The sequence below is a fragment of the Pinus tabuliformis genome, chromosome 3_2, assembly GCF_031772625.1.
Source record: "Pinus tabuliformis cultivar Carrire ecotype Pingquan chromosome 3_2, CPIR1, whole genome shotgun sequence".
In the NCBI taxonomy this organism is placed as follows: Eukaryota; Viridiplantae; Streptophyta; class Pinopsida; order Pinales; family Pinaceae; genus Pinus; species Pinus tabuliformis.
In genome coordinates, this window is record NC_142302.1 from 1162562331 (window position 1) to 1162576026 (window position 13696).

A 13696-nucleotide genomic window follows, 5' to 3' on the forward strand; every position below is an offset into this window, starting at 1 on the left:
CATCCTCTGTCATGGAACAAGTTCACCGAGAATGTAGTTACATTCTTGCCCTGAGGACTTTACCTTCTATATACGTGGAGACTGTGAGTGATGTTGTAGCTCCTTGTTATGCCGAAAATGTGATACATATATATACGTATGCCGAGATCAAACATGATCTCCATGAAGCCAAGACTGTAATATATACACAGTCCTCTTCGTCCATCCGGGATCTGCTCATGTGAGATCACTTCGTCATCAATTAGAGATTCACCTTCAGGTATGCCGAGATTACCCAGATCTTAGATTAATGCGAAGTTCTTCATACATCTGAGGTATTGGTTGACTTCTCCTAATCCCCAAGCGAGGAGCAGTCAAGCCGAAAGATAGAAGCCCTTATGCACTATGGTCCTACTACTTCTTTCATGCGAGAAACTCAGAGGACAGTGCGAGATTCCTTTCCTTTGATATCGAGCTTTATACCTCCTTGATTGTGACTTCTTTACCCAAAACATTCAAAGAGACAAAATGCGAGATTTCCTTGTTTTCCTGCGGTGGCATGAGATCGTGCTGCTTGTGCCCATACAACATATTGGAGCTATATTCCATCCACGGCCTGTTCCACAACTTTCTGCACCCTATACCTTATTAACATCTCAGAGAATGCGAGATCTTCACTTATGTTTTGCGAATACCTCAATAGGGTATATATAGTGGTTGTGCACATATAATAGGCCGACATGAACATGTGAACCGACGTGACTTTTGCTTCAAGCCAACATCACATATATTTATATTTTTAATTCATTTATTGAAGCCAACATGATGACCTTCTCATCGTTTTGCTTGTAGTCGTCTTGTGTTTGCTTTTGGAGGCTTGAGCTTGTTCTTAGAGGGCTACTCTATGTTTGTACACATTTTAAATAGGCTCATAAAGAGCTCTCATTACATGACATGACTCTTTGATAAATAAATCAAATCCTAAAGACATCAAGAATAAGTCTTTGGCCTAGTTACACTTCTTGCTCATGAAACCCATGTAGCAATATTACAAAAATAATTTATTTCATTTTATTACATCAAATACAAAGATCATGTCATTATGAAGATTGAACCTAGTTACACTTTCTTCAACACTCCCTCTTAACTAGGGAGGTATTCATAATGGTGCTTGATCATTCTCAATCTGAAGAATTTCTCATAAGAAGAATCGGATTTGCAATCCATTTGTTATAACATCATTTCAACCAACATTGTTTCCATTTACTAAGGCCTTGACTAACAGCTCTATCTCTCACTTAGATCAAAGCACACAATTTTAGTGAGACCAATGACTGATAAACACATATCATCATTGTCTCTCTTAGGGTCATACCCACCCGGTTGTTCTCCAAGTATGCCCTACTAGGACTATTCTCAGCTTGGGTTCCCAAACCTCAAGAATATCAGTCCTCTTGCCCACTCTTGTCTTGGATGCCCTACCACATCCTCAAAGAGTGTTAGATGCCAGATGATTACACAATGCTCCATTCTCTCTTCGAAATTGAAGACAAGCATGTTGTGTCTAACTCTCCCTCTTAATTAGGGTCGTGTTCCAAATTTCTCTTCACTTAGAAACTTTCTCGAGTTCCTTTGCTCATAGGAACTTCCCAGAGCTCCCTCTTACCCGAGGACTCTATCATCAGTGCTTTATAGGGTCTTCTAGTTGACTGATGATTCAAGACTTCATTGTCATCAATTTATTCACATGTAGGGTTCAACCATCCATCACTTTCCTTCGTCACTCCATTCCTTCTTTTCCAGAAAGTATCCTCTTTGGCTTTATTTATGGGGCTTCCTGTATAAGCTCATCTATCTTCACTTTCCTTTAACATTGATTGCTCTAGATTACAAGGTACATAGTTGTGACATCCTTCACAACTCTCCTTTCCTTGATCTTGCACACATACCCAGACTTTTCCAATAGGTCAGACACCAGAACAAATCGCATATTACCTTTTGGTGATGGCCTTCTTCCAGTGACATCTTCTTGTAGGCATCAAGCATCCTGCATACATGTTGACACAACTCCCAATGATATCTGTTGTCAAGGGTCCTCATCTTTTCAGACTTCCATCAGAGTCTTCACATCATTCCGGGAGGTTTCCTGGTCAAGTCTTCCTGATCCTCTAGATGTTGATTGCCTTCATCATGGTTGCATGTTTCACGATCTCTTTCTTCCTCATGTTTCATTCCCAGGAGCTCTCATAGTTCTTCAATGGTCATCAACTACCTCATACTTCTTATGAGGACATATTATGTTGATTTCATCTAGTTAGATTTATGTCTTTCTGCATCCTTTCAAAGGAGGAGACCCTTTCCCTGTTGCTCATGCTTGATCCATTTCATCTGCAACCATATATCATGACATTACAATATCAAAATGTAAATACAAATACAATCATACATACCTCATTTATCCTTCAGTTATCTTTCAACAGCTTCCTTGATTGAATAGATCTTCAATCTCTTGATCTGCTTCATCATGTCATCAGTCCTTTGTCTCTTGATTTCCATAAGTTGGAAATCCTGATGAAACATTTGCTGCCTTTCCAGACTAGGAGATCCTCCGCTAAAGTTTCTATCAGAGATCCATGGAATATCTCTATCTGGCAAATGTTTCCCTTGACCTAGATGACTTCTTTTTGTACAACGAGATTCCAAGAGCTATGTTCTTCCTGATTCCCATATGAGCTCTTGGTTCCATGATGCCATGATGCATCTTCTTTCCACTAACATATCTACAAGGACTTCTGATCCTTTTGAGAGGGACACCATCTTATTCATAATGGAGATCTATTACTCCCTCTTTCCATGATCCTTTCTTCAGCTTCCTCCATCCTTCAAGTAATCTTTCCATAATACTGATCTTGTCAACCGTTCCTTTGCACATATCTGAGTCTTTTGTCTTTCTCTATTCAACATAGAGACCACAAACTGTTGATGGAGGTAACCTTCTTATTCATGGTCATTTGTTACCTTGCTTATCACTATCAATGAAGATTATTTTCTCATCATTTTTCTCAGATCTCGTAACTAAGATCTCATGAAGATATCTCTTCATTCTTCTTTACTGCATTTCAAATAGCATGTCCTCTACTATTTCCTGCATTCTTCCTATGTCTCCTTTCTTGCTTTATAGAACCCTACGCGTTCTTATGGCTTCAAAGGAGACCTTGGTGTACTAACTTCTCTAAGGATAATGATAATCCTCCTTATTCCATGCAAGACCCTTGATGACCCATCCAATATGTAGGTCTTCTTGCAATCATGAAGTCATAAAACAAAATTTGATTATGAAAAGGTACTTACTTGATTGTGAAGATGTAGTCTTCACCTTGATCATGTTGGCAGAGGTTGAAGCAGATATTTTGATGCTTTCATTGACCAAGATCCTTAGATTTCCTTCCAATAAACTATTGATACATCTTGAATTGAAGTTGATTGCCATGGTCCATAGAATAGCTTCTGATTTGAGTATTGTTCATATACACTCTCACATATACTTCTAGTTCTTCCTAAGATCTGATATCTTTAAGACTTTGTCCTTTATAAAGAAGGATCCAAACTGAGTTGTGGATGAACTTGTCAAAACTGTTGTTACATATCTTGAGATCTTGAAGACTGTTGACATATGAAACCCTTGTTGTTGTAGACTGATCTCTCATCTAGAGTGTGATCATGAATAGGGTTTGATTTTGCCATGTAGATCTTCAGCTACTTTGATGTCTTGTAGAAACTTGATTCTTGAATGTCTCTTTTATGCCCTTCCTTTGACTGCTGAACCTCTCCCTCTGATACCATGTTGAAGAATCTAGGGCATGCATAATTACATTGATTCTTCGTTACATGATAACAATTTGTGAAGTATTTAAACAATTTATCTTAGCTTGGTGTTTACTTCATTATTAGCATGTGTATGTTAACTTCATCAAACTGCTATCAAAACAAAAAAGACAAGAACACGAATGTTTGGCTTTCTGCTAGGGCCAAAACCTCTCCCTCTTGGAGAGGAAAACACATGCATAAATTCTTCTTATAGAGATTCCATTGATGAATACCAATACCATGACCCTTGACATAGCTAGCCTCTCCAAGACCAAGACCAAGACATCTTATCCTCTTCCTAACTGAGTTTGTCATGACTGTTGTACTGCTAAAGTCATCACTGTTGTATCACTGAAGTCTTCATCATAGCCTCTTCCTCATATTACAGAGATCTATTGTCTCTATTGAGATCTTCATTGAGATATCCCTTGATCAATGTACCGAGGGCTTTATTGTTGTTACACCATATTTGAATCATCATTGAACCTTAGCTGGAGATATCATCATGTTGACTGTGAGCAGCAAAGAGTATACATTATAACAGAAGTTCTGAGACAGTGAGGCTGAGGCTATGTTAGGACAATCAGGATCTCGAGGTTCTTTCCATCACATACATACATCCTCTGTCATGGAACAAGTTCACCGAGGTTGTAGTTACATTCTTGCCCTGAGGTCTTTACCTTCTATATAAGTCGAGACTGTGAGTGATGTTGTAGCTCCTTGTTATGGCGAAAATGTGATACATATATATACATATGCCGAGATCAAACATGATCTCCATGAAGCCAAGACTGTAATATATACACATTCCTCTTTGTCCATCTGAGATCTGCTCATGTGAGATCACTTCGTCATCAATTAGAGATTCGCCTTCAGGTATGCCGAGATTACCCAGAGCTTAGATTAATGCGAAGTTCTTCATACATCTGAGGTATTGCTTGACTACTCCTAATCCCCAAGCGAGGAGCAATCAAGCCCAAAGATAGGCGCCCTTATGCACTGCGGTCTTGCTCCTTCTTTCATGTGAGAAACTCAAAGGACAGTGTAAGATTCCTTTCCTTTGATATCGAGCTCTATACCTCCTTGACTGCGGCTTCTTTACCCGAAAAATTCAGAGAGACAAAATGCGAGATTTCATTGTTTGCCTGCGGTGACATGAGATCATGCTGCTTGTGCCCATACAAAGTATTGGAGCTATATTCCATCCACGGCCTGTTCCACGCCTTTCTGCACCCTATACCTTATTAACATCTCAGAGAATGCGAGATCTTCACTTATGTTTTGTGGATACCTCAACAAGGTATATATAGTGGTTGTGCACATATAATAGGCCGACATGAACATGTGAACCGAAGTGACTTTTGCTTCAAGTTGACATGACATATGTTTATATTTCATTGAAGCCGACATGATGACCTTCTCATCGTTTTGCTTGCAGTCATCTTGTGTTTGCTTTTGGAGGCTTGTGCTTAGTCTTGGAGGGCTGCTCTAGGTTTGTACACATTTTACATAGGATCATAAAGAGCTCTCATTACATGACATGACTCTTTGATAAATAAATCAAATCCTAAAGACATCAAGAAGAAGTCTTTGACCTAGTTACACTTCTTGCTCGTGAAACCCATGTAGCAAGATTACAAAAATAATGTATTTCCTTTTATTACATCAAATACAAAGATCATGTCATTATGAAGACAGAACCTAGCCTATCCATGTGGCACACCATCACAACCATTATAAGCAGAAGAACCAGTATACTGTGTACCACTCGCCAATGCCTCGAATAGCCATGGGGGTCGTGGCCTCGCCTCTCCACCAAACTCACATCTCCACATCCTGCAACGAATTCAACAGGGACATTGTCGCATACTGGCACTGATTGGCAATAATATTTGCCATAGTAACACCTATCGAGATTGTCGGGTATGGGTTCATTTCTTTCTTTTAATCGACCAACTTCTTTGTTAATATAATCATTTGCAACAAGGTATCCCATTTTTAATTCTATTTCTACTTTAATTTCCAATTCATGAAGTGATCCATAAATTGCCATGGATATTCCACTAGACAAGTCATCACAACAAATATGATAAAATATACTTAAAAATCCAAAATCTACAATATTACAATTTTATTTCTCTTTAGATTTATAAATATGTAAATTGTTATTAATAACGTATGCATGTGAATTAAATTATGCAGAAAATAGAGAACAATGAAATAAAATCTCTCACAAACATTTGACGTAAGATATGACTTGAGAAACCCTTTTGGGAGAAAAACCTAGTTGGAAGGTGAGGTTTCTCTTCTCTCTTTCACTTAATAGAAAATGTTTGTGAGTACAAAGAAGTATGGCCTGTGTCCTATGGGCTACTACAATGCACAAATCCTCTGTGTGTGCTCTATCTCCTATCCCTCTCTGTTTTTTTGCTTAGCTATGGAACAAATGCACTCAAAAGAATGGAACCCCTTTTCCTCCTAATGGCCCAGTTATAACACAACCCAATAACCTACTAATGGTTAGGTTTGACTACCTCAACTCTTAACCAAAGTTACAATATAGACTCTTATAGAGTCTTTTACGTCATAATCACGTGGCTAACCCATTTTTCATGAATAATGGGTGTTGATGTTGCATCCTCTCAAATTATGGTGGTGAAAACAGGAAGGTTAACTTCTTAGTGGCATAACTTTCACATATAGACTTCGATTAACGTGATTATTGTGCCGTTGGAAAGGTCTTTGTATGTAGAATAGGAAAGAAGTGTGATGCTAAAGTCGCAAAGTTTTACCCCCAAAAAACATCGTTTGATGCCTAAGAACACTCCTATAAGGTTTCATACCCAAATTTTCCAAACTGGGTCCCACCGATAAAAATGGTCACGAGAGTTGATTCATCCACTTTTTCCACTCTGAAAGCATCAAGGTAGATGATAAAAAATATAATGATCTAATTAATATCACGAAGTTACTATTGTTTTCCCAAATCAGAAGGAGATGCATTATTATAGTACATTTGTCCTCTCCATATACATCCAGGTTGTGGTTTCGAGCCTTTGCTCCTTGTTTCTTCTATTCTTTTTAGGGCTCTAAGGCGGAGAACACGAACCTAAACAGTAACAGGAACTTGGACCCCTTAATTGTTGTTGCTATTCTCAATCAACCAAAAGCTCGGAGCAATAACAACCTACACAATCATGTAGTAAAAGCTTACTACGTAATTGAAGATGGAATCAATGAATTTGTCCCAATTCCTTTGAAACAAGGGGTGTTGTGTAGGCCCTACCCATTTTCCATGTTTCTATCCCTTAGATCATTAAAAAATAGTAATAGCTGTGCATCTTTGAATCCAGAAAGTTTGGTTGTAAAATTGGTTTGATTCTTTATGAGCAAATAACATGAATTTTTTTGGCCCAAAACTGTGTGTTGGAATGCTGAATTTAACATCCTTACTATAGAAAATATTACTAAATAGTATCAGTTTTACATTTTGTTGGTTGTGCAGTCAACTAGGGATCCTCCTATGTCCAACATAATAATCTTCCCAAATCTTCTATTCCTTCAGTGTACCTTTGCAACTTTAAGGGCAATTGCGAATTGTAATTCACAAGACTTATCCACATGAACTAATTTACCAATCTAAAATAAAGTTTATAAATATTACCATGACAAATTATAATTACTTTTCATAATTTTTACTCTAAAATTTCCTCTAGAATTATCATCAAAGTTCACTTTCAAAGGTGTAAGTGTCCATTTGCCCTTGTGCTCCCTTTCACCTTCATTTGAAGAAATATCACATTAATCTTTAAATTAAATTTAATATTATCCATTAATTGTAAATTATTTTTTCCCAAGAAAAAAGTCGTAATTTCCATTATCAAAAAGAAAATTACATGTTGTGTCATCCGCAAAATGGATATGCAAAATACCATAAATGGGTCGAGCCATTCTATCCGGTGCCAAGTTCATAAGAACCATCAAAATATACATAAATATATACATGTAGTTCATCAAAAACTATCAAAAAGTTCAAAACAGTAATATAAACAAAAATGCTTATAGCCGAATAATCATGGCAGATCATTCGGAATCATCCCCATCCTGTTCAATAAAAGGTCGATGGAAGTACTGATAAATGTCCAGATCTCGGTGTTCTTGGATCAACCACTATCCCTTGTGCTGTTGCGCGACCTCTTTGGAAAGAACGTCAGAGATCGAATTCCTTTCCCTGTATATACACGAGCATACAATAAAATCAAAATGTGATTTTAAAGTGATGACTTCATCCAGTAAACCTCTGAGTGTGTGCACATGACAATGAGATGCAGAGTTGAACTAATTGATAATAAGTTTTGAGTCCCCAAATATCTAAAGCTTGTTGCAGTTTTGCTCCAGTGCAAATATGAGAAGGTGTATGAGACTATTAAGTTTGGAAAAATTGTTGGTGCCTCTCCCCAATCCTATTTTGAGCTTGTAGTAATGTGATTCTAAAATGTAAAGTATAGCTCCCCCTCCACATTTTTTTTGTGCCGACCCATCAAAGTATGCCCATGGGAATGTATGATCAATTACTTTAGGAGAAATAACTTGGATGGGTCTTGATTCCAGTTCCTTCGGAATCAAGTTGCATAAGGCGGCAATGTAATTGCAAGTCTTTTTCCATTGAAAGGGGGAATTCTGGAATATGGATCTATTCTTAACCAGCCATATACCCCAGCATACTAACAGGGGGAGATTCCTGATTTTTTGTGCTGTAGAAACATTCCACCAAATTTTCCAAGCATTAGTGGGATGAGTCCCATTCCATCTGATCCTGATATTAAGGGAGAGATAAATCTGTTGCGATACCTGACATGTCACTGGGCAGTGTAGGAATAGATGATCAATGTCTTCTGCATGTTCCTTGCATAGACAACATCGAGATGGACCATGAAATGCACGACGATTGAGATTATCATCGGTGGGTGCTCTATTTGATAGAATGCAACACATGAAAAGCCAGGCTTTATGTGGTGCCTTTAGCTTCTAGAGTGGTTTCCAACACCAATCCGCCCCCACCGTTCCAGCTCTGATATCAAAAAATTATATCCCTCCCAAGGAGTGTAATGACCATGAGGTGCTGTAGCCCATATGATTTCATCCTCTCGGTCAGTAATCCTGATATGTGACTCTTCAAGTGCCCCAATGAATGTGTTCCAATCCAAACTCCACCTCTCCGGTATCCTGAGATCCCTTGCTGATAACCATCCCTAGGAGAGCCAAGTGGTATTCCTTCCGTCTGCAATATGTGAGAGCAGAGTGATACCTTCCTGTTCAAGTACCAGTGTGAGCTCCAGTGGTAAGATATGTGCATTTCCACATCCCGACCAAGCATCAATGCCAAGTCGAACCAGTTCACCATTTCCAACCCGCCATGCCAATCCTCGTTTGATGACAGATATTGAGTGTGTGATAGCTTTCCAAATGATGGAGGAGCCAGTGCTATCCCGGATTGGCCTACAAATCCATTCCATTACTGAAAGAGGGTATATATATTTATAATAAATCACCTCTTTCCATAAGCTATTAGATGTAATTATTTGCCACCCCATCTTTGCTGCAAGCACCATTGCGAAAATGTTCAGGTCCTTTATGCCCCATCCTCCCCATTTTTTTGGTTTTCCAATTCTCTCCCATTTAACCCATGTGAATGTCCTACCGACATTTTTCCCTCTCCATAAGAATCTACAACATAATTGTTGTATTCTATTGATGATGCCTTTTGGTATCCAAGCCAGTGCCATCCAGTATACTGGAATGGCCTCCAATATCGATTTGATAAGTGTCAATTTGCCTGCTCTAGACAACCATCTCTACTGCCAGATGTTGATGTGACCTTCTATTTTTGCAATAAGCCAAGTCCAGTCCGCAATGCGGTAGTCGTTAGGCTTTAGTCTGAAGCCAAGATATTTGAGCCCATCCTCCATTTCTTGCCTTGTGAATTGAAAATGCTGAAATGCAAGTCTTTGTTCATTTTGTAAACATGACACAAACATAATGGTCAATTTGTTGTAATTGGGAACCATACCTATAGCTTTACAAAACAGTGATAGAATATTCTTGAAGCAAGTGGTGTCTTGGATAGATCCATCTAAAAAAATAAGTACATCATCTACAAATAATAGATGCAATAGATAGGAAACATTTGACATCTTGACACCACCTAATGACCCATCAACACATGCATTGGATATGAGTCTACTTAACCCTTCCATGATTAAGAGGAATAATAGGGGTGATAAAGGACACCCTTGTCTAAGGCCACGTTCAACATGGAAAAAATTGGATGCAGCGCCATTGATGAGGATGCTATAAGATGCAGATGTAAAGCAACACATAATCCAATTTATGAATGAGTGAGGGAAGCCAATATGGGTCATTATAAGTTGTAGGTAAGTCCAACTTGCTCTGTCAAATGCTTTTGATAGGTCAATCTTGAGTATGATACTCTTAGTGTTCTTGAGCTTAATGGAGTGGATCCCTTCTTGTGCAGTCCCTATAGCTTCATGAATCTAGCGATGGTTGAGAAAGGCAAATTGTTCCTTGGATATCATCCTAGATAGGATGGGCTTGATGCGGATAGCAATGATTTTCGAAATGATTTTATATATGCAATTGCATAAAGAAATAGGTCGATAATCATCAAAGGTCTGAGGGTTATCTACTTTGGGAATGAGTGCAATAAATGTAGAATTGAACCCCTCATGCATCTTCCCCGATAGTCTGCAATCCTCAATTGCAATGAGAAGATCAACTCCAATATGCTAAAAAAAGGTGAGGTAGAATTCAATAGGCCATCTGTCTGGTCCCAGGCTTTTGTCTTTTTTGAACCACTTTAGTACTACTTCAATCTCCCCCAGTGTAACTGACTGGTTTAGTGTCTCCTCTTCCTCTGCCTCCACAAATCTAGGCAATGTCCCAGCTATTTGAAGTACTTCAACAATGGAAGCTTCTCTAGGCACCCTGTACATTTGTGAGAAATGTCTAGTACCCATGTCAGCAAGCTGAGAGAAGGTATTAGCTTCCCTTCCATTATGATCTCTTAAAGTCCAAATTGTATTACTCAGTTTCTGCCCCCTGGCACATTGATGAAAGAATTTTGAATTTTCATCCCCAGCCTTTAGCCAAATGCTCTTTAATCTCCAAGTCTCCTCTTGTTGTCTCAGGAGTCAAATCTTCTCTATTTCCAACTTTATCAGGTGTTCCTTCCTTTCCAAAGAAGAGTAACTAGCATTACTAGTGCCCTCCATCCCCAATATGTCAGATTCAATTTTCAGAATAGTACCTTCATCCCTTTTCTTTTTTTCTTTAGCCCATATTATTGTCTTGTGCTTGATCCGAGCTAAGTTGTTGGCTATCACCTCAGCCGGAGTGGAGTTGTTATCTTGTCCACAATGTATCCAAGATTCCATTACTATTTTGTGTAACTCTTCTTCCACCAGCCAAGCCAAGTTAAATTTGAATGGAGAATTTAGCTTATAATTGTAATTCATAGTTTCTAAATATATCGGGAAATGATCCGATATACCCCTGATCTCACCCACTATCTAATCCTATCCAACCTCTCCACTAGTGGTGCTTTAATAATAAATCGATGCGGTCTCCTAACCAGGGCATCATCCACTGTTCTCTTATTTCGCCATGTGGGCTGAATCTTGATCGAGTCTATGTTCACGAGGTTGTTATTATCCATCAGGTGCTCAAAGTACTCTGTCAAAGGATCAGTCTGAGCCCTATTTCCCCATGATTCGGCGTGTTCCAATGAAAAGTTCAGGTCACCTCCTATAATGATGTTGTCATAATTCAAAAGAGATGTAGACATCATATTATCCCAATATCCCATCCTATTATGACAGGGTCCATAAATATTGATCAATCTGAGAGGTACATCAATTTTAGTGGTTGTTATGTCAACACCCAATAATCCTTCACCACCCCATACATTGACAATCTTGATAGTCTTATTATTGAATCCCATGGCGCATCCCCTAGATCTCCCTCTCATGTCCAATGTATGGAATGTCCAACCAGGGAGAATGGTCGATAATATAGAGTTGATAGTTCCCCCCTCCACCAAAGTATTTTGTAGAAATAAAACATAATACTAACATTACCTAAAAGCCTTCTAAGTGCCAGTTTCTTGTCCGGGCTGGCCAAACCCTTGCAGTTGAAGGATAAACACTTCATGGGATAACCCCATTAGGGTTGCCTTGTGCTCTAAGAACCTGGTCAATGGAAATCTGAATACCAGTTGCCACCTCGATACTAGCCCTGTGAATGGCTTTTGAAATGTTGGATTGTCTGCCCTTGGGTAGTTTCTGAGATTTTGTGGGAGGGTCCTCACCCAGTCCGAAGGAATGGGTTTTGGGGTGAGTAAGAGATCAGAGGTTATATCTATGAGAGTTATTTCTGGAGGAATCCTCCCTTTCAGTTTGATAATTAGTAGAAGCCAAGATAATAGAAGGCTCAATAGCCATACTAGTGGGGGGAGCCAATGCAACATGACAATGAAAGGGACTCAAATTACATGCATCTAAACCCAAACCCGATGCACCTAAAGATAACATAGCATTACCAACATTCATTAAATTATGAGAAGAGGAAGGGGAGGATATGAGAGTACTCGGAATCAGTTCAGGCCCTCTTGAGCATGATCTAGTGATCCGAGCATTTGGTGTCTAGGCGCCCACTTGTTGTTGCTCCACCCCAGCCACCCTTAGCCCTCTCGGGGGTTCCGCTGTAATGTTTGGTGCAGAAGCCGTGTCCCCTTCCGCTTGAGTTTGTGTGCCTATTGTAACAAGAGTTATGGGGGCCTCAATATGTACTTTTGTAATTAGCGGGAAATCCTTATACAAGTGTCCTACCTCATGACACCTTCTGCACTGAAATGGAATCCCTTCGTAATCAAGAATCTGCCATCTGATAATATCCTTGTATTGCAGCCGATAGCTTTCCACTAGACCTTCTCTAGTATCCAGGTGCACTAGGATCCTTGCAATGGCTAGGCTGCCGGTTTCCATATATGATCAATCATGATCAAGGTAAATGCCCAGGTTGTCCCCAATACATCTGAAAACCTCCTCCGACCAAAACTGCAATGGCAAACCCAGTAGTCTAACCCATATAGGACCCGCCCCCAATTTCTCTTTCTTCGGGTCAAAAAGAGGCGTCCATCTCTTGAGGAGAACCGGGGTCATCTCTATGTGCCAATACTTGGATAAAACCCAATTGGCCTGGTCTGGTCGAGTGAATAACAACGCAAACCAGCCTCTCGTCATGGTGAGAACAACCGACAACTGATCCAGTAGGTGCCCCCAAATCTCCACTGTCCAGCGCTTCAACCTAGCAGGGGTGTAATTCCGGCCTCTAACCCGGCCAACAATCACAATGCTCTCAGTATCTGCGGCCTGTGCCATACTGATGCCTTCTCCAAAAACCAGTAATCGCCCCCGTTCACGGACTTTTGTGCATTTGGATTTCTTCTTACCCCCTGACCTTTGAGAGTGGTTTATTGGATTTTGTTCATGCTCCTCGGCCTGGTTCTTGTCAGAGTCCGATGCTCTGATATCCTCATTTGTTTGTTCCTGTCGTGGTATACCGTCAAAGCAACCCGAAGTACATGCCGCGTGTGGAGGTCTCAAACCTTGAGGGTCGACACCTGTGAATTCTTGAGTGATATGCCCTAAATTGACATTGCCATATGTGTCTGCACCAAAATCACCCGTGCCCCCACCCTCCACGAAGGGCTCGCCATGTACATTTGTCTTTAGTCCCTGCTGCTCAAATTCCCATTGTTGTATCTCAGATG